The sequence below is a fragment of the Peromyscus eremicus genome, chromosome 11 (genome assembly GCF_949786415.1).
Source record: "Peromyscus eremicus chromosome 11, PerEre_H2_v1, whole genome shotgun sequence".
Lineage (NCBI taxonomy): Eukaryota > Metazoa > Chordata > Mammalia > Rodentia > Cricetidae > Peromyscus > Peromyscus eremicus.
Genome location: NC_081427.1, coordinates 17839530 through 17861589, shown reverse-complemented (window position 1 = coordinate 17861589; position 22060 = coordinate 17839530).

The window sequence follows — 22060 nt, the reverse complement described above, 5'->3', positions numbered from 1 at the left end:
ATTGTTGTCGGCACAAACATCAGGGCCAGCATTTAGATTCTCTTGGGTGCATTATTTGTCCCTGTACACTCACTTAGTCCTATTATCTGGAAGGTTAAACTGCAGGAAAGATGAGTCACCAGACAGATTTTTTTTTCTATTGTGATATCCAAAAATTTCCACAAATCATTTATTATGTCTAATTTTCCATGAGCAAGTATGGCCCAGTTTAAATGCATGCTCTGCTCCAGAATCATTCGGTAGTCCTGCAAGAGTCACCATGTCTTGATCTTGTTAAAAATTTCTCATTCTCTTCTAAGCCACAATGCTGCTGGCAAACTTCAGTTCCTTAAAATTGTAGAATTGTGGCCACTGGTTTTTGTTGGTATTAACTGAGTTTGCCCTCAAGTCCCAAAATCTTGTTCCTTTCCCTCCACATGGGAGTACTCAGGCTGGGTTACAGAGGAGAAATTTACTTCTTCAAAGCCAGGGAGGGAATTCTTTGCCCTTGTCAGCTGAGTCTGGAGGCTTATGAAATCCATTCATCTCTGTCATGTTTTATTGACTAGAATCAAGCACAGGAACTCAGGGCAAAAGGGGACTGTAAGAAAGGTTGACTGCCGGACATGGCCTCCTAGGATTTGCTACTACACAGACTTCTCTACCCTTCTGAAACCACATGTGTTCTAGTATTCTTCTCAATTGAGCATCTAAAGTATTTGCAGACTTGAGCTTTCTCACTTTCTGCATTCAGGCTGACCTCTGCTCGCATGGAATAGGTTTGGGTTCATTTTGCTTTGCTCCAAACCTGTTTTCTGTTAAACAGCCTTCTAGTGATATTTCTTTTGATAAAATTTTACCACACTCTAACATTTCTTTAACAAGGTCAGTTTTATGCTTTTCTACATTTTGTGTCTATTGAACCTCAGATATATTAGTTATTTAGTTCTATTTCAAAAGCCAGACCCTTGCCTCTTTATTACTATCTCCACTCTGCCCTGATTTATTTGCCTTTGTAAATTTTTTCTCAGTGTTGTCTTGTTTGTTTGATAACACCTGATATGTCTATTGAAAACTGAGCTTGGGATGTTTTTCTCAGGACATTGTGGCTTTTAGTCTACTTATTTACTTGGGCGATTCAAATGTAATAATTCCTAAAACCAAACACTATACACAGAGGCTAATTATTTCAAAACAGCTAATTATTTTTTGAAAAAACAGCTCTCCAGTTAGCTCTGATGTCATATGGTTACTTCACATAGTACATAAAAGCAATGATTAAATATATTTGGATTTTTTCATGTGTAAATGCTCAATTTTAGTTTTAGTACATGAATGTAGACTGAGGTTTAGTTTCATTAAGTATCAGTATGGCTATACAACATCTATAACTACGTATTGACATCATGTGTGCATGGGATACATTCAGTGAATATACATTAAGAAAATAAATTACTTAGGACCAGATCATTTACATACACTTTTGATATATCTAACTGAAGTAAGTGTGTGTGTGTGTGTGTGTTTGTTTTACAAGTGTGTGCTATGTACCCCATGTCAGCCTCAAAATTTTAATCCTCCTGCCTTATTAATTTACAGACCCACTGACATACGGCACCACTACACTCCAAACTTTTAACATAAACTTATTTGTGGAGACTATTTAATTCAAATGCCTGGTAAGAGCTCCAAAACATGGATTATAGAGTATCTGTACTTACATAGAGAAAACTTCTATTTATCGTTCAGAGTCTGTCACACCCTTCAGAGAGTTAGTTGCAGTGCAGAGTGCTTTAACAAGAACCTGTTCAGAATAGTGTGACAAGAAAGTTTACAGGCTTGCAGAACTTCACAAATAGTGGATTAATAAACATAAATTTTAATTTTGTATTCTTGCTTCAACCAGACTTCTCTTGCCCTCACACAGTGTAACTCTTTTTATACCGATGATGATTTAGATTATACAGGAAACAGTTTAGTTTTATGGAATTTATTTTCAAAATGAATTGCAATTTTAACTAGCAAACAGTTTTATCTTAGACACAGTCATATATAAACATACAGGCACATATTTAATCTCCTAGTCAGTGGCCCAGAGTAAACTGACATTTTATTTCAAAATAATAAACTATCGACAATTCACAAAATGACCATTTTAGTGAATCACACCGTCTTACTTATTTTTATAATAAGAAATTGATATTTCTTTGTGTTTTTTGAAAAATACAATTTTCCTTAGTAGGTCTGAAGACATCACATGTTGACCTTTCATTTCCTATGAGTCCCCTGTGTGGGGACAAAGCCACCTGACCTTGCGTGATGCCAATTAGACATTTCTATCGTATTAAATGTCTCATGTCACCTGGAAAATGTATTTTCTCTGCTCTTTTTTGCCCTTTAAAAATGATGCCTTTCCTAAAAAATGAGAAATAAGCACCATGAAAAGAAATAACCACTTTATAACTTTTAGCTCTGGTAATTTGAGCAGGATTGCTGGTTTTCTCAGGTGTGACGATTAATTCTCTGGCTGATTTGCATCCACGGAAGTTATTTTCACAAGCAGGCCTCCAGACAAGGTGTACTTAACAAGAATAAGTGACATGCAAAACATATCACATTGTCTCTGAACTCTCTGAAGTATTAAACCTTGTCATTTTCACATCATCATTATCATCAGTGGAACTGGAAGGAAATGACTTGTACACAGTGTATTTTCTGTCAAATATAGGTACTAAATTTGACAGGATTTTAAACATTCATTTTTTTTTCTTCAGACCTGCAAAGAGAAGATGTTTTTCTTGTGTCTCTTTCTTCTTGTATAATCCTGTCTATGCAGGACACTTTGAACATTCATTTGATGCGGTGAGTTGTTAGATGCCTGGAATGTTAACATAATGATTCTCTGCAGTTTCACAGTATGTAAAGCCAGCTGGGAAATTAGAATCCTACAGAAACAGATAAACGCTGGATTAAGAGCAAGTGTTACTTTTTCCTTTGTTTCTAATCGCTAACTTTAGAAAAGACAGATGAGTGAAATGAAGTTAACTGCTTTGAAGCGTGGAATAATAGGGTATTTCAGAATGATTAACCCCCTGCAATTAGATACATCCACCCACAATCTCCTTAATATCCTAGCCAGCATGCACTTGCAACTTGTTTATCCAATACATTTACTGAGGAGCCCTGCAGCTTATGATTACCTTGTTTTTTGGTTTATTTATACAAGTGAACTAGAAAACAAAGCCCCACATTCTAAAACGCAGACCAATGATACCATAAATTGGTACCTTTAGTCTCCTCCAAGTAGTTAATTTCATGAATTACACTGAAATACAAATTTCATGAATTATACTGAAACACATATCATCACAGAAATACAAATTTTGAGCACTTTCAGCATACATTCTATACATATTTCAAAACAGTCTTATGTAAGGTTCATATACTGACTCATTATTCATATTGCATAGTATTGTCAGATTAGATGTATCTTCCAAAATAAAGAATTTCAGTATACTTTAAGATTTCTGCTTTTTCATTTTAAATTATGATTTTACTTACTGCATAATAAAATCAATGCATGTTTCAATACAGTGAAATGCAGCTCAGTTTATTAGAGTTTATATTTTAAAATCATCTGTATGTAATTAAAAGAATATATACTGCATTTGTCAATTGCTATGTAATTTTAGATTCTGGATAGGGACAAGTTTCCCACCCAACAATGTAGTATGGCTGTTACTGGTCAGCTTTTGGGGCCAAGACACATACTCTGCTTTTTACTGACATTGAATTATTAACCGAAAGTATAAATCCTGAGTCAATTTTATATGAAAACAAGGTATATGCAGTCAGCCTCCTACTTAGATAACAGCCGTCACCAGCGTTTAATTAGGTTAGCCAGCTTGGATTTATGCTGTGTAAAGCAAGCTGTCCGCTAATTTTGCTGTAAACTATTACATTCAATTATAATTTAGAATGTTGGAAACCTTATTTTCAGATTTGTAAAGAGGAAACTTGCTGAGTTGCATTATTAAAGCAAATATCAGACAGAATAGGCAACTTTCATTGTCTGTGATTTGTGTAGAATCTTTCATTTGGCTTTTAAGCTGCATTAAATTGAAAATAGTAATAGATACCAAATATTTCTTGCTTTTTAGAGTTAATTGGCCAGAAATAATACTTAAATGTATGAGTTGTTCACTTATTTCAATCTATGCTGCAAAACATTACTTTGAGCACTCCAACTTGAATTGTAGCTGGAGATAAAAATCAGTAAGGAAAAGCTATTGACTTGATGACATGGTAATGTTTTAGTAACTGATTTTCCAATTATTTATAAAAAGCAACTTTCAAAGTTGTGGTGACTATTTTTACAGTATTAACCTAGGCTACTTTCTTGCATAAACTCATAAAAAGCAAGGTTACCTGTTTCTAATGTGTGGAAGTTGATCATAATTTACATAAAAGCATAACAGAAGTTTAAGATAGAAATCCTTATTAATATAATATTGAACAAATTAATGAAACTAAATGAAATCTTTAAAAAACTTTTACTTTGAATAATTTTGAGCTAAGATTTGGATCATTAATTCTTACATGCTGTATGATTTCATTACAATATTATTATAGGAAGCATGGTCCTCAGCGATACGTACAAATCACTGTGGATGATATGCATTAAATTGCAAAAATAAATATATTATTTCATGCTTGTGAAAAACTTGTCAAAAGAGAACTATCTAATAATACCATTGACAAAAATTACAGTAGCAACTCATTTGAATGCCATTACTTATTTCCTTGAACTTTAATTGCATTTGTTATTTTTATATTCCTCATGATGCCTTGAGATAAGGAAGCTACTGCTTAACTTACAGATGTATTAAAAAAAATCCTAAAATAACAAGAAAATCGGCCAAACTTAAGCAAAGACCAGGTGTAGTTACGCCAATAGGCATGGTCAGCCTGCCATCCACAGGCCTCACACATCTACATATGACAGCATCAGGACACAATGTCAAAAGTTTGGACATGCTTATGAATGTAGACACTGTAATGCCACATGATCTCCCATCTTTTTCTTTTAAAATAATAAAACAAAATACTTCAAAGACACAACTACATTGAGCCTTTTGTGAACTGTGGCATTATCCACGTGCTATACAACAGATGGGCTGCACATAATCAAATAAGATATAAAAAGTGCTTTAATAGTTTGTTAACTGAAGAAATCAGCATAAATAAGGCAACTTTCACCATCATTGCCTGCACTGACATTTTCAGCCTCCTGAGTGCTTTAAAATGTTTTTCATAAGAGAAGGAATGAAACTACATAAGAGCTTTTATCCAATTTTAATTGTACGGTTCTGAATTATATGATAAAAGGAAATCAATTTACTTTGATCTCCGTATTTTTAACAAGTGAAATGTGTGACTCACACTTACGAGTACTAATGTATTGCATTTGCAAATTTCTCTGACTTAGGCTGGCTGCTCCCTTGTGCAGGTTAAGCTTCCTGATGTAGTACACATCTCAGGAATGATAAATCATCATGCCATTGCTGATCAATTACAAATGTGACTGTACTGCAAAAATCCATTGTCTATTGCCTGAAACTGATTACTCTTATTACCTGACCGGGCACCGCACAATTTTAAATGAAAACCGAGCACCAAATATACAGATCGTTGGCTCTCTTAGAGTGATTGATAAGGATTTAATTATAAATCATATTTTAATTCAGTTACTCTGTTCAGCCAAGTGTAACTTACGAAATTTAATGTATAAAATATTAATGCTGGCTATAATTGAGTTTGTAGATTTACAAGAGATCATTGCCCCAGAATGCAGTGGGCGACATCCAAACAGTTCCCTCCCAAACTTGTCCACTGAATGAGCCTAATAAATAAATCCTGTATCAACAGCGTGAAACATCTGACTCTTTGGTGTCTTTAACTCTCATTAAAATAAGCAGAGACAACCTTAATCAACCATCTTTCAAATTCTTTAGAAAAACAAATCCATAGTTAAGAAGCGTGTGTGCTTAATAACTGGTTTTAAGAGTATGTCCATCAGTGGCGTGATCGTTTTTATCATTCATTTATATTTATTGGGTTCCACTAAAGGTCTGACATGAAATCTGAAAAGAGAAAAGTATACGAAGTAAAATATTTCTGAGCCTCTAATATAAGTATATTTTTTCATGAACTCATAAATAGCATTAAAGCAAATCAAGTTACTATGTTAAGATAAAACAACTAAACACTTTGTAAGTCTCAGTACCTAATACTTTTTGTTTGTTCATTTGTTTGTATTGTTTTATTTTTCTGCTTTCTAATTGTTTGACTTTGACTGAATGTCTCTTCATATGGGGCATCTTTAACCGGTGTCTGTTGAGACTCCTTTGAAGGCAATCCGTTGTGATTTTCTTTAACCGGTGTCTGTTGAGACTCCTTTGAAGGCAATCCGTTGTGATTTTCTTTCGGCAAACCTAAATGGCTTTTTGACTTTCCATTGTCTGCTATGGTTTTTAAGTGTTCCTTGAGTCTTACTGATGCTCATACTATACAGGAAGCTTCAGAGAATAGCAAGTGTGTGGTTACAGCCAGGAGAGTCAACTCATTAAAACAGTATTCTGAGGTCATCCATGTTTCTGCTATTTATGAAACACATATTGAATTTGCTTATTGTGTAAAAGTCAAAGTCTGATTGTTCAGTCACGACTGGAAACCCAGATTCTGATCTAAAATTTTACTCCAATTAGACTGATTTTTCTCCTAATCATAATATTAAGAAAACTGTAATTCTTGTCATAACCAATGTTTAATTTAAAGATAGGCTATTCCTTGCTGTTCTGTAGCTGGACAATGTGTGAATTAAAGTCTACAATAAGTGACTATAAAATAAATAAATAAATATATAAGAACAAAAATATTCAGTTGTTGGCCTATAGCCTAACAAAATTTTGCTGAAAGTATAATTACCCAGAATGTAATATTGCATTAAACATATTATTGCTCTGAGAAACAGCAATTTATAAGTCACTGATCAATTATGCAGTACTTTTTTTTATTAAAATTAACATTTTAATATAAGTAGGGTTATTTTAATGCTAAACATGGCAAAAAAGCCCACTCACTAGTTCATACATTTTATTATTCTGTGGAATATAAATATTTATAAAACTTGCCCAGCTCTATTATGATATTATAAGAGTGTGACACATTGTATTATTATTAGCCTGAGTAAATACTTTCTGCCCAGCCTAGCCTAAACTCAGACAAAAAAAAGTGTGCATATATGTATATAATTACTTGGGCTCTATTAACTAACTGACTAACTGCAATACACAGTGACAATTAGGACTAAAATGGATAGGCTATAATTCATTTGTGGTACCTGAAAGTTTGTGTGTTAAAACTTCTAAATTGTTAGGTATTGAGAGAATAGATGACAGTTTTAAAAAAGAGAAGTTTGGGGTAGTTCATGAATCCTAAATGGTTTTATAAAAAAAAAAAAAAAAAAAAAAAAAAAAAGGACTGAGTTCCTGTTTCCTCCCGCCTTGTATGCCTTTCTCTGCCCAGCCATATCACTTCCTGTCTCAACCTTCCTAGTGCTAGGGTTAATGGCCTGTGTGCTTCCCAAATACTGGGAGCAAAGGCATGAGATCCCAAGTGCTGGGATTAAAGGTGTGTGCCACCACTGCCTGGCTTCTATGTTTAATCTAGTGGCTGGCTCTATCCTCTGATCTTCAGGCAAATATTGTTAGAGTACAAACAAAATATCACCATGTAGGGGAAGTATTTTGATTGCATAAGGCCACCGTGGTAGAGCATCTGTGCTAAAATATTGTTATCTTTTTTTTTTTCTTTTATAATGGAGAGAGGCCAGAGGATTGATTGCTCCTGGGGACTTTTCATTTGATGACCTGTGTAGTTGTGAGATTCTGAGGCAAGAAGTCCATCATGACCTCAGCTTTGATCAGATCTTTGAGCCAAAAATCAATTTTTGTTCCTTAAGAGTCTATATAGCTTAAGACATTTTGTTAAGGTAAAGGAAAAATAGCCTAATAATGATCAGATACTAAACACACACACACACACATACACACACACACACACACACACACACACATACACACACACACACACACACACACACACAAAATGAAGGCTTGCTAGTAAATATCTCTGAGATATAAGGCCTGAGCTAACTCATACTGGAAGATGTACAAAAGAACCTGTTGAATTTTTTTAGTCTGAAGTGATTTTAATAGCTAAATATAAATATATGCAGAGTTAGTAAATAAATTATATAAATTTGGTTCCCAGCGCTGTTCTACCTATTGTTATTTTTTTCCATTTGGAGCATATTATGTTATATGGTTTAGTACTAGTCTTTGGATGATTATGTTTGATGTTTGTTGCATCTCATATTTCTTTTTTCTCACTCGGCATACCACAAATCAATGACGAGGAACAAACCTTAACCATCTCTTCTTTTTAGAGTAATGGAAGAAATCACATAAATTTAGTTCTGGGAGAGTTTCTGCAGTTTGAATCTGAAGGCTTAACAGTGTTTCATAGCAACAAAAGTGTTTGTTACTCAAGATGGGAAAACTTCAGAAAGTTTCCATTCCTCTTTTTCCTTAACACACTTATCCCTGCCCTTCTGCCCTCTGTATCTGTTTCCTCTTCACCTAATCTCTCTCTCTCTCTCTCTCTCTCTCTCTCTCTCTCTCTCTCTCTCTCTCTCTCTCTCTCCTCTCTCTTTGCATTTCTCATGGGAAGTTTTTAAAAAATGCAGTAGGACATGTGAAGACTTTATTACTGTAGCTCATATACCAGCAATTACACTTATTAAAGACAAAACTAAAGTGAATGATCACAGAAAGTGTCGCCACCACCAAGACTTTGTAGTAGTTAATTTCAGACTTTTATAATGGAAAGAGAAAGGAATGTGTTTTCCTCAGATGGTTCTGTTCATGGTTGGTACCATGAGATTAGCCAGAGTGGGAACTTGTGGCAGAGGAATATCTTCATGGCAAACAGGAAGAAGAGAAAGTGATCAAGAAGCCTCAGGAGCAATAGTCTTCAAAAGAAGCTCCCTAATCACATATTGCAATGTTTCCAGAATTTCCAAAACTAATGCTGCCAGCTGATGATCAATGTTTATGTTCATGAGTCTTTGCAGGAGCATGGGGTATTCCCTATCCATATGGTAACATTCCTATTTGCATAATTGAAGTAGTTGTATTTAACTTCTATTTATCCTCATAATTTCAGTTATCACAGAGATTAGCAGAAGATCTTTGGGAGGCCAACTATATGCTCTAAAAACTAAGGGTTATTTTTTGTCTTTTTTTTTTAAACATAAATTTAAATTTTATTTCTTTTATTTTTATTCCTGTGAGTGGTTCATCTTCCCGGTACATGTGTATCATACATGTGCCTGGTGACTGCAAGGACAATAATGGGGCATTGGAACCCTTGAAATTAGAGTTACAGACAGTTATTAGACACTGCATGTGGTTGTTGGGAACTGATCCTAGGCTTTGTAAATCAAACAGGAGAAATGATTGCTTAGTTAATCAGTGCGTGTGCTTAACTGCCAAGTCATCTTTCCTGCCTTATTTATTATGATGATGATTTTTGTTTATTTGTACTATTATTATTACTATTAATTATTATTTCTTACAAGTGCATATCCATCTATACCACATATGTAAAAATCATTAAAAAACTTGGATTGGCATATACAATGTTGATAATTGAGATAGATATAACATCTAAGGAATGTGCTTATACAAATTCACATGTTTATGTATAAGCACGTATATGTAAGCATGCAATGGTATGAAGTGTGTCTAAAGGCAGACCTCAAAGTCAGCAGGTCTTGCCTTAGCAAACATCAGCCCCAGCATACACGTGATACCATAAGGGCAGGTCGGGCAGTGGTTTCAGACCAGCCAGAGCTAAATTCCTGTAGATTAGAATACATCTGTGCAGTTCCTTAAAACTTGTGAGTTTTCTCTGACAAGCAAAACTTATAACACTTTTGAGTTCATGCAAACTTCCAAATGGAAATTTGACAATTGATGCTCATAGAGGGGGAAAGAAGCCTCCCACCACGTGTTTCACAGGGAGGCAATGAGCATTGATCCCTAGTTGACAGTTTGCTAGCAACAGCACCCATGTATTCCTGAATGGTAGGCCAGCAAAGACAGTGTGTTAATCTTGCCCAGTTGCACAAAGACAGTAAGATAATGATATCAGAAGCAACTTTAAAAAGGTAAATTGGCTAAGTGCTGTGTGATGTCTCTATAGATTTCCAGGTACCTACAAGAAAGCTGTAGGTACTAACAAGAAATCGCTTGTTCCCACTGGTTAATGAAAGGAAATCACATGAGGACTGCTTTCTGGATTGATTTGATTTGACACTCCACTTGGCACAAACAAGTTTCTCTACTGATTGTTTTCACAATAAAGGCTTTTTTCAGTTCTTTAATTTCCTCAAAACAACTGAAACGATTCTTCCTAGTCAGTGGCCTGGACTCTGTAAATGAAGATGGAAGACTGAAGAACTTGCAAGGGCAGTTTTGTGAAATGCAACCTTTGCCTTAGTTGCCTGCATGATTACGGGACTTACTATCCCAACAATGAAGTTCTTGGTCAAGCACACTGATTCAGAGTGAGTTTACTGTATATCCACATAACAGTGCTGCTTCACAAACTTTCAAGTCACCTCCCACTTTGTAGATAAACCCAAAATATGAGTAGATGCTACTTTTCATGGGACAAATTATCACAACAGAGATTTATTATAAGGTCACACATTAGGATACTTAATGGCACGAATATAGAATGTCACTACCTGATTCTCATGATTTCTGTTTGTGCGATCATGAAAATGAGCATTCAGAAATTGAAATAACAGGAAATATGTATCAAGATCATTTTAAGTTCAGTAAAAACCATAGTTGTATGGAATTGTAACACAATGTCTTTATCATTATTCATCATATTATTATTATTTCTTTAAAACAGCATGCATACATGAACAAATGTTCATATATTAGCATATCTTTATATTCTGAAATCATGATGTGCAAATAATATTTGAGATATAATATTTTTATGGTATCATTAAATAGAGCGTCTCTGTAGTAATCCAGGTCTCTAAAATTCTTTCAAGTAATTTTGCCTCCTCTGTAGCATAGCAGTATGGATTCTGGAATCTGGAAAAAATGGCAACTTTAATTTACTTTACCAGAAAAAAAGCCACAGCCCCAGGCTCTATCTTTTCACATATATCAATGCCTTTTCCAAGCCTGAATCTTCCTAAATAGTCTTACCTTAACTTTATGACTAAGATACTCAGGATGTAATAGGATTTTAAATTGAGCTACAATTTCTAAATAAATTCATTTTGTGAAACTCTTGAAAATATCGTGTTTCCTTACTTCTAATGCCTATGAGTTCCACTTACCTCTCATTATCTTTAATTGTATATACAAATTAGTAGACAGTTCTATATAAACAACTGTTATCAGAAGATGATATCTAGTAAGCGATCTGCATTCATTTTCTTTTCTTTGCTTGCTTGCTTGCTTGCTTTCTAGTGTGATAAAGGAATAGGTGTCCCCCTCCCCATTTTGGTATTTAAAACAGCCACAAATATTCTCATTCATAAAGCTGGGAATCTCATATTTTGAAATGACTATCCATTCTCTTAATTGACATTCTCATTGGTTTGTAGGTGACCATTTTCTTTTCTTGTCCTCTTTGTAGGTTTCTTTGTGTGACTGTCTCCTTGATGTTTCTTCTTTTTTTTTTTTTTTTTTTTTTTTTTTTTTTTTCCGGTTTTTCGAGACAGGGTTTCTCTGAGTAGCTTTGCGCCTTTCCTGGAATTCACTTGGTAGCCCAGGCTGGCCTCGAACTCACAGAGATCCGCCTGGCTCTGCCTCCCGAGTGCTGAGATTAAAGGCGTGCGCCACCACCGCCCGGCGATGTTTCTTCTTATTTTCATATGAACAATAGTGCAGGATTCATCTCTCATCCTAAGGCTGTCATTAAAACTTTTCTGCCACTTTGGAATCTTATCTGCAAACACATATATATTTTATGGCCCTGGATTTGGCATTTTAACCTATCAATTTAAGGAAGATATAATTGAGAGCATATACAAAGTGATATTTCAATTGCTAATTTCTCCCAAATTTGCATACATATTCCTTAATTTTAGATATAGAAAATATATATTGCAATTTTACCTTTGCTGCTAAAGCAATCATAATGATCATCTTAAAATAAATTTACATAATGTGAACAATAACCCTGATTTGTTCAAATATGAGTTTTCATGGAAAGTTAAGAGTGGAGGTACAATATGGAGCAGCCAAACCAGACTGAAATCTTCTGTTCAAAAAATTTGCAGAGGTCACTTTGCTTATAGCGTACATTTTTTTAATGGCTCCATAGCTCATATCTAGTTGTATTTTCTGTTTTTTCTCTTCATTTGGCTATAAGAAATTGATTTGAAATATTATACTTTCTCGATCTGTGACATATAGCCTTAAAATATGTAATCTTTGTTTTAAAAAAAAATTGAAAAGTTTAAGAAGCCACCCTGAGCTCTCTAGGGCAAGCATTTCAAAATTTTCAAGGGCTTTAATTTGCAAATGAACTCTACACCATGGAAACAACCCTACCCCCATCCAAGAGGACAGCTGACAAGTCTTGGAAGAGTTTGTACAATGTGGAAGTATACGGTTATGGTAGGCAATGGGTAGATGCCTAGAATGTTAAAACCATCTGTAACAGAGAATTATTCAGACTACAATAAGTGTGCCTACAACATTATCTTACGGGTGACACACAGAAAAGGAGGAAGATGAGGAGGAGGAGGAGGAGAAAGAAAGGAGAAAATGCTTCTTAAGCATCTGCATGTTGATCTCTGAACCCATATCACCATACACAAGAGTACAAAGTGGAAAGCATGAATGTTCACAAGTATTTTCAGTTCTCGGAGCATAGATTCTATAGAAATCTGCTTTATAAGCATTTGTGGAATGTTGGAATGATAGGGAAAAATAATTTTTTATTTGATGTGAATTGGAAAGTATATTTTTATTTAAATATTTTTGTACAATATACTTTTCTCATATTTTTTCCTTACTACAACTCCTCTCAGATCCTCCCTACTTTCCTACCCAGTCAGTCCTCTCTCTCTCTCTCTCTCTCTCTCTCTCTTTCTCCTTCTCTCTCTCTCAAAACTCAAAATAAACAAACAAAAAATAAGACAAAAATACCATATCAAAAAACAAACAAACAAACAAAAAAGCCACCCCCTCCCTGCCCCCTCCAACAAACACATAGAAAACAAACATGGAGTACATTTTGTGTCTCCACACTGCTCTTGGGCATGGGGCCTGCTCTGAAGTGCAGTTAAACAGTCAAATATCATTTCCTGCTGCCCGCTGACTTGAGAGTGAAAGTTCTTTAAAGTTTGCAGTAAAAGTTGGGTATGTAGACTCTACTCAATTTCCTATGTAGACTCTACTCAGTTTTACTGAATGCAACAAATTTTATAATCTTTATTAAATTTATTCTTTGACAAGTTTATACAAGTAAATATTGAATTCTGATTACTCCTCCTCATTTTCTCTGCTCTCTCTTCCAACCTTATTTCCTTCCCTCAATACAAGTCTCTTCCCTCATTTATGTCTTTCATTTTTGTGAGCATAGAGTTAGAGCTATCCATTATGACCTCAAGTAAATGTGATAATAAAATCTTGTAAAATGACAGGATAAAACATTTATATATTCGCTGGTTATTCATGAGGCCCATCTGTAGGTAACCCCTGTCTGAACTCACACCCTTTATTCACTGATCTATCAGTTTTATCACATGAAATGTTTTTCATTTTAATTTTTGTGATCATTAGAGAAATGGGATCTAAAAATCTATACATCTGAATCTTCTAAAAATTATATAAATGTACGTGAAAGTCATAAACTATAGAAAGAATATATCTAAAAGATGTAGGAAATAGAGATGCTAATGAATCCATTCTGATAAGAAGAAGTTGGGACTAACTGGAGAAGAAAGGGTATTAACTTGAGTACAGAAAGGGTCCAGGAAGAGGGGAGTGGGGAAGAGAAGGGTGGAGTGCACAGTATGATGACTGGTGTGAACTATCCATAATGAAACCCATTATTTTGCTTCCTAACCAAAATAAATAATCTAAAAACAAGTAACAGCAACAAAAAAAAAATGGTTAATGGTTTTGTCAGACTAGAAATACTCCTGAGAAACATAACATTGATACTTGTCATAGAGAACTAGCTGAGAAGTCATAGAGAAAAACTGGATTAGAGGAAGAGACTAATTGAAAGATTCTACAGTGGTAATCAATTCGAAATATTCTAGACACAGACATGTCGATGTAATTGTAATCCTGGATGCATGGGAGACTGGCTGATACTAGCTGATAGTCTAAAACAAGAAATATAGACTCTATTACAAGCACATTAGAAGATATTCAGGAATTTCTTTAGGACAATGAATAGTTTCATCAACATAATTCACACACTATAAAATTCATATGTTTAATGATTTTCAGTATAATCAATTTTAGATAATTTTACTACATTAAAGAAAAATCCCATAACAGTCATTTCTGCCCAATTGTCACCCATTCACTAGCCCTGGGTTTCATCTGAATTAAAGGCACTAACCTATTTTCTGTTTCTCAGAGTTTATCTCTTTTGAGTGTTTTATATAAATGCAGTCTTGTAAAATCATTATTTTAAAAGGCAACGCAGCTCTTTATCTGGGAACAATAAAAGAGCAGCGGCTCCCAGTTAAAATCAAAGCCTGCTGTCCCCTTCTGTACTCCAGCAGTTTTAAGGCTGAGGGGGAGGTTAGAGAAACAGATCAAAAAGCTTCACTTTGGGCCCTAGATTGGTCATTACTAGGACTGATAAAAGAATAGCAAACAGTGAGAAAAGAAATGAATATCAAGTGGTTGATAAACAATTATACATGCCCATGTTATCAAGGGTCTAATCCTTAGATAGTTTTAGTTCTGGGTTGCTAATTACCATGGTTTCAGGGAAGTGTCACCATTTAATCAAAATTGAAGATCTTTCCAAATATCATGGCTAACATTCCTGGCTCTGTTTATATAAACAGGTAGAGAAAGGAGCAAAATTGTTGTCTACAATTCTACAAGCTCTTTTTTCATGGACAACAGTTCTCATCAAGATGAGTTCTTGGGGATATATTTGTTATCTGAATTTTTGGAGAAGGAGGATGCTGAGAAGGTTCATTCCTCTATGGCTTTCTTGTCCCCTAATACGTATCTAGCTATCTAACACCCTCCCCTCAAGATCTGAGCCAACATAATTTAAAAGTTGGATATCAAGTCAGGCTGACCACTTGTGGCTGACATGGGTGCACAAAGGCACTTGGGGTCCTCATTCTTGATGACTTTCAGGCACTTAATGACACTCAAGTGGACCAAGATGGAACAAGTTATATTATCCCACATTGCCTGAGTACGAATCTACTGTATTATTATATGCAGAATATTCTTTCTACAACATGTTAGTTGTTTAAATCCCACCATGGATATCTCTTTCTTCATCATTGTACTTAAATTATTTCTACTCAGCATAATCACCAATATTGTTCATATGTTAAGATGTCCAAAGATTTTATTCCTTTTCTTTTTTACTTTTTGTTTAGTTTCTTTTTCTTTCCTTATGATAGAGTACTATCTATCATCTCTTGCAAGTTCACTCTGATGCAGTCCTCATGTCTGAATTGGTCAGGTGGTAGAACTTTCTTTTTCTCAGTCTGGGTGTTATAAACAGTGCCTTACTATATATAGTCAGATACTTTACAACGTCAAGTTTAATGCAAAAATCCTAACTTCATTATACCATTTAACTTCCCCGATTGATTAGCTTCTTAATCTATTTCCTTTATATGTGTTTAAAAATTCATGAGGCAGTACTGTTATTTTTTGCTTCTGCTGTCCACAATGCTTTAGAACATTAGCCAGAGGGTTGGGTCCTATATTTATATTAAATATGTGCCTCTGTTGTTCATTCTTTTGTCCTACTGATTAGAGATTGGTCCTCTCATTTCCTGAAGAAGACTTTATTTTTAATAGTTCTATACCTATGTAAATTTCAGTTCCCTAAGCATATCTCGGTATTTCTGTAATTCCCGAGGTTTGGGTTTGGCAGCGTTTCCCCTGTCGGCACCTGAAAAATGACTGCAGCAACTTTTTGGCTTACATGGTTTCCGACAAGTTCCACTGTCATCAGTGCTGGCTTCCTCACTTACGTGGGGTGTCATTTCTCTCTTGCCGCGAGTGAGATCATTTTTATTTGTCTTTAGATTTTTTTCAAGATTGACTATGATTTATTTTCATGTGGATTTAATTGTGTCTATCCTATTTGGAGTTCACCCAGCTTGTGAGTCAATAGGTTTTCATCCTTTGTCATCTTAGGAAGCTGTTTTTAGGCCTTGCTTTTCCCAGTGCCTTATCCTTTATTTCTGAGACTGATTGTGTGAATTTTAGACCTTTAACTAAAGCCCCATAGGACCTTATGGCTTTGTTTATTATTTTTCAATCTATTTCCTCTTTGCTTTCTAAATTATATAATTGCTATTCTGTGCTGCAGCTCAGTGACTTTATTCTGACTGTCTATTCTCTTGTTGGTTTATTTTACATCTTTTATTTCTTTGCAAAGATCTACAGCTTTGTTGAATATTTTTCATGTGTTTTAAGGATATTCATAATTGCTTCCTGAAGCAATCTATACTGACTTCTTTAAAACATTTTTTTCCTGATAATTTTGTCAACTTTTCACCTTGATTTGAGACCTATTGATTTTGTTTTTCTTTTTCATTCAAGTGGAAATTGTCCCGGTCTTGAGAATTATGGGTGACTTTATCTGATTTTCCTTAATCATTTAATAGTGCAAGGTAGAAGGTTGACCTCATTGATAGGGTGAAGGAGGCAGGATCTGTAGTATTTCACGATAAGGATAAGAGCTTGATTGCTGATAGACCTCTCCTGATTCTTCCTTAGTTAGTTTTAATGCTAAGCAAGAACCAGAGTCCTTCCTTCCTAACAGGCGTCTTCTAACAACATCCAACAAGGGCAGAGAGTTAGTGGGATAGAAGGTTGTTACTGGACTGGACATTGTTAATAGATATTAATGGAGTTTTTTGTCTGAATCTGTCCAATGTTAATGGACTAGACATTGTTAATGTAATTCTTGACTGTATATATTGTATATACTTATTGGATAGTTTTTCTTATTAGTTATAAGCTTTTTTATTTTTAGACAAAAAAGGGAAAATGTGGTGATATTTTGTTCCCCAAAATATTGTGCACCCTAATAAAGTTATCCGGGGTCAGAGAACAGAACAGCCACTAGATATAGAGGCCAGAAAATGGTGGCACACACACCTTTAATCCTATCACTTGGGAGGCAGAGATCCATCTGGATCTCTGTGAGTTTAAAGCCACACTGGAAACAGTCAGGCATGGTGACTCACGCCTTTAATCCCAAAAAGTAAGCCTTTAATCCCAGGAAGTGAGGACAGAAAGCAGAATGGTATATAAGGCTTGAAAGCCAGGAACTAGGTTGGTTAAGCTTTTAGGCTTTTGAGCAACAGTTCAGCTGAGATTCATTCTGCATGAGAACTCAGAAGCTTCCAGTCTGAGGAAACAGGATCAGCTGAGGAACTGGCAAGGTGAGGTGGCTGTGGCTTGTTCTGTTTCTCTGATCTTCTAGCATTCACCCCAATGTCTGGCTCCCAGGATTGTTTTTATGAATAAGACATTTTAAGATTCATGCTATAGAAGGTCTTTTTTCCATTATTAGTCTCCACTGGCAAAGTGAACACAATCGACTGGTCTCTCCCTGTCCTCTCTCCCAGGTTGGGTAGATGAAAGGGCTACCTTGCTATATTTTGACACATATTAAAATCTAGAGTTCCATTCATCCATCTTGAGCATTAATGAATAGTCAGTTTTGTTCTCTTTTGATGTGTTTGCCAAAGTACTACAGATTCTGCCTATAATCTTTCTGTTTTGCTTGAAACTTTTCTGGGGCCTTTGGATGAAGAATTCCAAACTTTCAATGGGTACAAATTTTCTATACCCACTGTCAGTATCAGGAAGCTGGCCTCCTCAGCATTGTGTCTAAAATAAATTACACAAAATAAAACCCAGAGAAGGCACTGTTATTCTATACTTGGATTCTGGAGTTCTGACAATTTGCTTTCCCCCTTCATCATTACAGTATTTTACATTCTTGTACATACTATGTCTAGGCTTTTGTTTCAGTTTGAGGGAGGACAGAGAAATATACATCTACCTTCCCTTATTTGATGAAAATTTATAGAATTTTAGAAGTTTGTTTTGTAATAGTTTCTTTGGAAAATAAACCTACCACCTTGGCAGAAAGCAAGGGAAACTATATGTTAAAGAAAGGCAGCACAATAGGATATTTGAATACAGGATGTTAATAGGGAGATGAAATAACAGAATATTCTCAAGAGTGAGACATTCCTCCCTCCAGGGAAGCTTGTGAGCACCAGAAATAAACAAAGTAAAGACTACAAATAAAATCCACTGGTTCTTCAAGATAGATTTCAGTGGTGTCCTTACTGTAGTCTGTCATTGGTTCCCTATCTGGAGTGAGTAGACATTTGTTATTGTCTCTACAGCAATAATGTCACACAACAGAGCTCATTTCTACAAAAACATCAGTCATTGTACCCAGAACCCAAAGCAAAAAGGGAGGAGAATTATCTTTTCTCTCTGAGAAACACTTGCTAACAACAACAACAACAAAGTAAAAATATAAAAAATAGAAAGTAGCCAAATTTTTTCCTTAGGAATGTTGGTTATTTAAATTACATGATCGATGTAAATAAAAGTGACTGTAGACTCTACTGAAGTTGGTTATTATTGACAGATTAAGAAATATCCATTACCCATGTTCTCAGGCCCTTTTTTCCAATCCTTATAAAACAGACCCCAAATGGGTTTCTACCTTTAAGAAAGCTGTTAGCCTGGGAATCCTGGATATTGATATTAGATATTACAAAATTATACTCTACTGTTCTTTAATATATAAGAAGAGACGGAGGTGTCAGTGTTTTTGCTGGAAAACTGAGGCCAAATGTGGTTGTTTGTCATCATTTTGGAGGCCTAGCATGGAGAAATCATCAGACCTGGAGTCCAGCCTCAACGTTTGTATTTTATTTAGGGTCATTCAGAATATGAACATTTCTTCACTATAAGGTACCAAACAATCTTTATTCAAGGAAATTATGAGTGTTCAGGACCCATATGCTCAATACATAGTAGGTAGCACACTTTACAATCATTTCAGCATTTTGATTAGTTGAGAAACACAGCAAATGCACACTGTCATTAACTTCATCTTAATCTCATGATATTTATAGTGTTTTTGAAAAGTGTATATGTGGTTGCTGCTTTTTTTGTTTGTTTGTTTGTTTTTTGTTTTTTGTTTTTCGAGACAGGGTTTCTCTGTGTGGATTTGTGCCTTTCCTGGAATTCACTTGGTAGCCCAGGCTGGCATCGAACTCACAGAGATGCACCTGCCTCTGCCTCCCAAGTGCTGGGATTAAAGGCATGCACCACCACCACCTGGCTGTTGCTATTTTTCAATATACTTCCAAATTCATCAATTAGAAGTGATTATTAATGTGAAATCATTCTGATAAAATCTGTTCAACCTTGTTGTTCTACTAGAGACTTATCATAATGGTAGGAAAATGCCACTGTTTGATGTGGTGGTATTGTGTTCTCCAAAATATTGTGCACGCTAATAAACTTATCTGGGGTCAGAGAATAGAACAGCCACAATATTAAATAGGATAGGCAGTGGTAGCACATGCCTTTAACCCTAGCATTCCAGAGGCAGAGATCTACCTGGATCTCTGTGAGTTCAAGGATACAGCGAAGCATGGTGACGAAAGCCTTTAATCCCAGAAAGTGAGCCTTTAATCCCAGGGAGTGAAGGCAGAAAGCAGAAAGGTATTATAAGGCGTGAAGACCAGAAACTAGAAGCATTTGGCTGGTTAAGCTTTTAGGTTTTGAGCAGCACAGTTCAGCTGAGAGCAGTTTGGATATGAGGACACAGAGGCTTCCAGTCTGAGGAAAGAAGATCAGCTGAGAAGTTGGCCAGGTGAGGTTAGCTTTGGCTTGTTCTGCTTCTCTGATCTTCCAGCGTTCTCCCCAATACCTGGCTTGGGTTTGTTTTTATTATTAAGAGATTTTAAGATTCATGCAACAGTTTAATACAACACAAATCAAATGCTACCTGCTACTGAAGAGCTTTGTACCCTGCCAGTCAAAAGTCAACATGTCAGAACTTAGAAATAAGTTACATGGTTTGTTCAGGGTATTCCCACCCTTAATGCAGAAATGTAGAAACCACTCAGATTAGTAACATGCTTGCTTAATAGAACCCACTTTGTCCATCATTTTTCACTCAATGATTTCCTTTTATTCATAATATTATCATTTTGCCAATATCTATTGCTACGTAAGTGTTTTCGAAATCTTGCTTACACATATTTGCGGGGTGGATCCTAGAAATGTCAACCTAAATATTTCTATGCTTCTGTGGAACTTTCTTTGTCTTTTCTCTTACATGTTATTCTTGATAGTGACAGTTTGAGAAGACAAATCATATTTAGATGCAGAGATCCAAACTCTAGATACTGTGAAATTAATAAAAAATAGGAATGTGGTCTTTCAAACTATGCAGAAGCTTCATTACTGGAATTACATTTTAATTAATTTAGTGAGTTCTGAAAATGTGAAGAGATATATGTATAAGGAAAGTAAAAATAAATGAATGTGCAATAGAGTATTTTCCAGATATAAAATATGCAATTCATAAAATAATTGTATCTCCATAATTAACTAGAAAATTGCCTGAGTTGCCAAGGAAAATAATTTTTTTTTTATTTTCATTGCTGAATGGGAAGGAACATCTGAGATTTCAGATGGTGAGTGAGGGTGACTTTGTTCTAATTCGTGAAAATCAGGACAGAGCATTGCAGAACGATCGAATTATAAAGAGCCCAGGGAGCATCCTCAATGATGAAACATGACTGTGATTAGAACTTGTGTTATTTAGATATTGTTATTGACACCATAAGTATCACCATGTGCTCTGCAAGCTGCACTGTGCCCTCAAGGTGGCCATCTGGATAACAAGATCATTTTTTTCTTCCTCTATCACATAGATGCTATGGGAGAGATTTACTTGAAATATGAGAAAATTTCAAAATGCCATGAGGGAAAAATGTCAAAAGGGAGTGTTATTAAATCAGAGGCAAAAGACTGAAGCCCCTGTGTTATGATTAATTATATTTAGTCTTTGTTATCGTTTTGTCTATTTTGTCTTTAATCTCTGAACTTGTGTGTTTTATACTAAGGGGAGGACTTGGGACCCAGAGACTTTGAGATAGAGTTTTCATTTAGTTCCTTCCTTAAATCAAAACAGCTCATTAAGGGCGTTTATTTTTGGAAAATGTTGACTGGCAGGAACTATCTGTCAAGGTGTTCATTTGTTGGGAAAATTCCCTAATGACCTCCTCTGATCCTAAAGGCTTGTACAACTTTAGAGACACAGGATGTTAATTGAGCATTCCCTTTGAGGCTGAAAGTGTGTTTCTTTTAATGCCAGCCTCAGTGTATTAGCTCAGCTGACGTGTGTACTTGCCTGTGAATTCTGGTATGTTAGTTAACATTTTGTTTCTCATGTTACTTGCCTTTATCCCATTATGGAGATATTTCTATCATATTATATAATAGACTATCTTTCTCTAGATTTACCAATCTCTCACTTAGAAAACTGCCTTTCACATGTTGGAATGGTTGCACAAAAGACACTGCTTTACTTTAAATAATGGCCTATTAGAGGTGTCCATATCCTAATTTATGAAACCTGTGAATGGTACCTGTGGCGGTTTGAATTAGAATTGCTCTAGTGGACATATATTTAT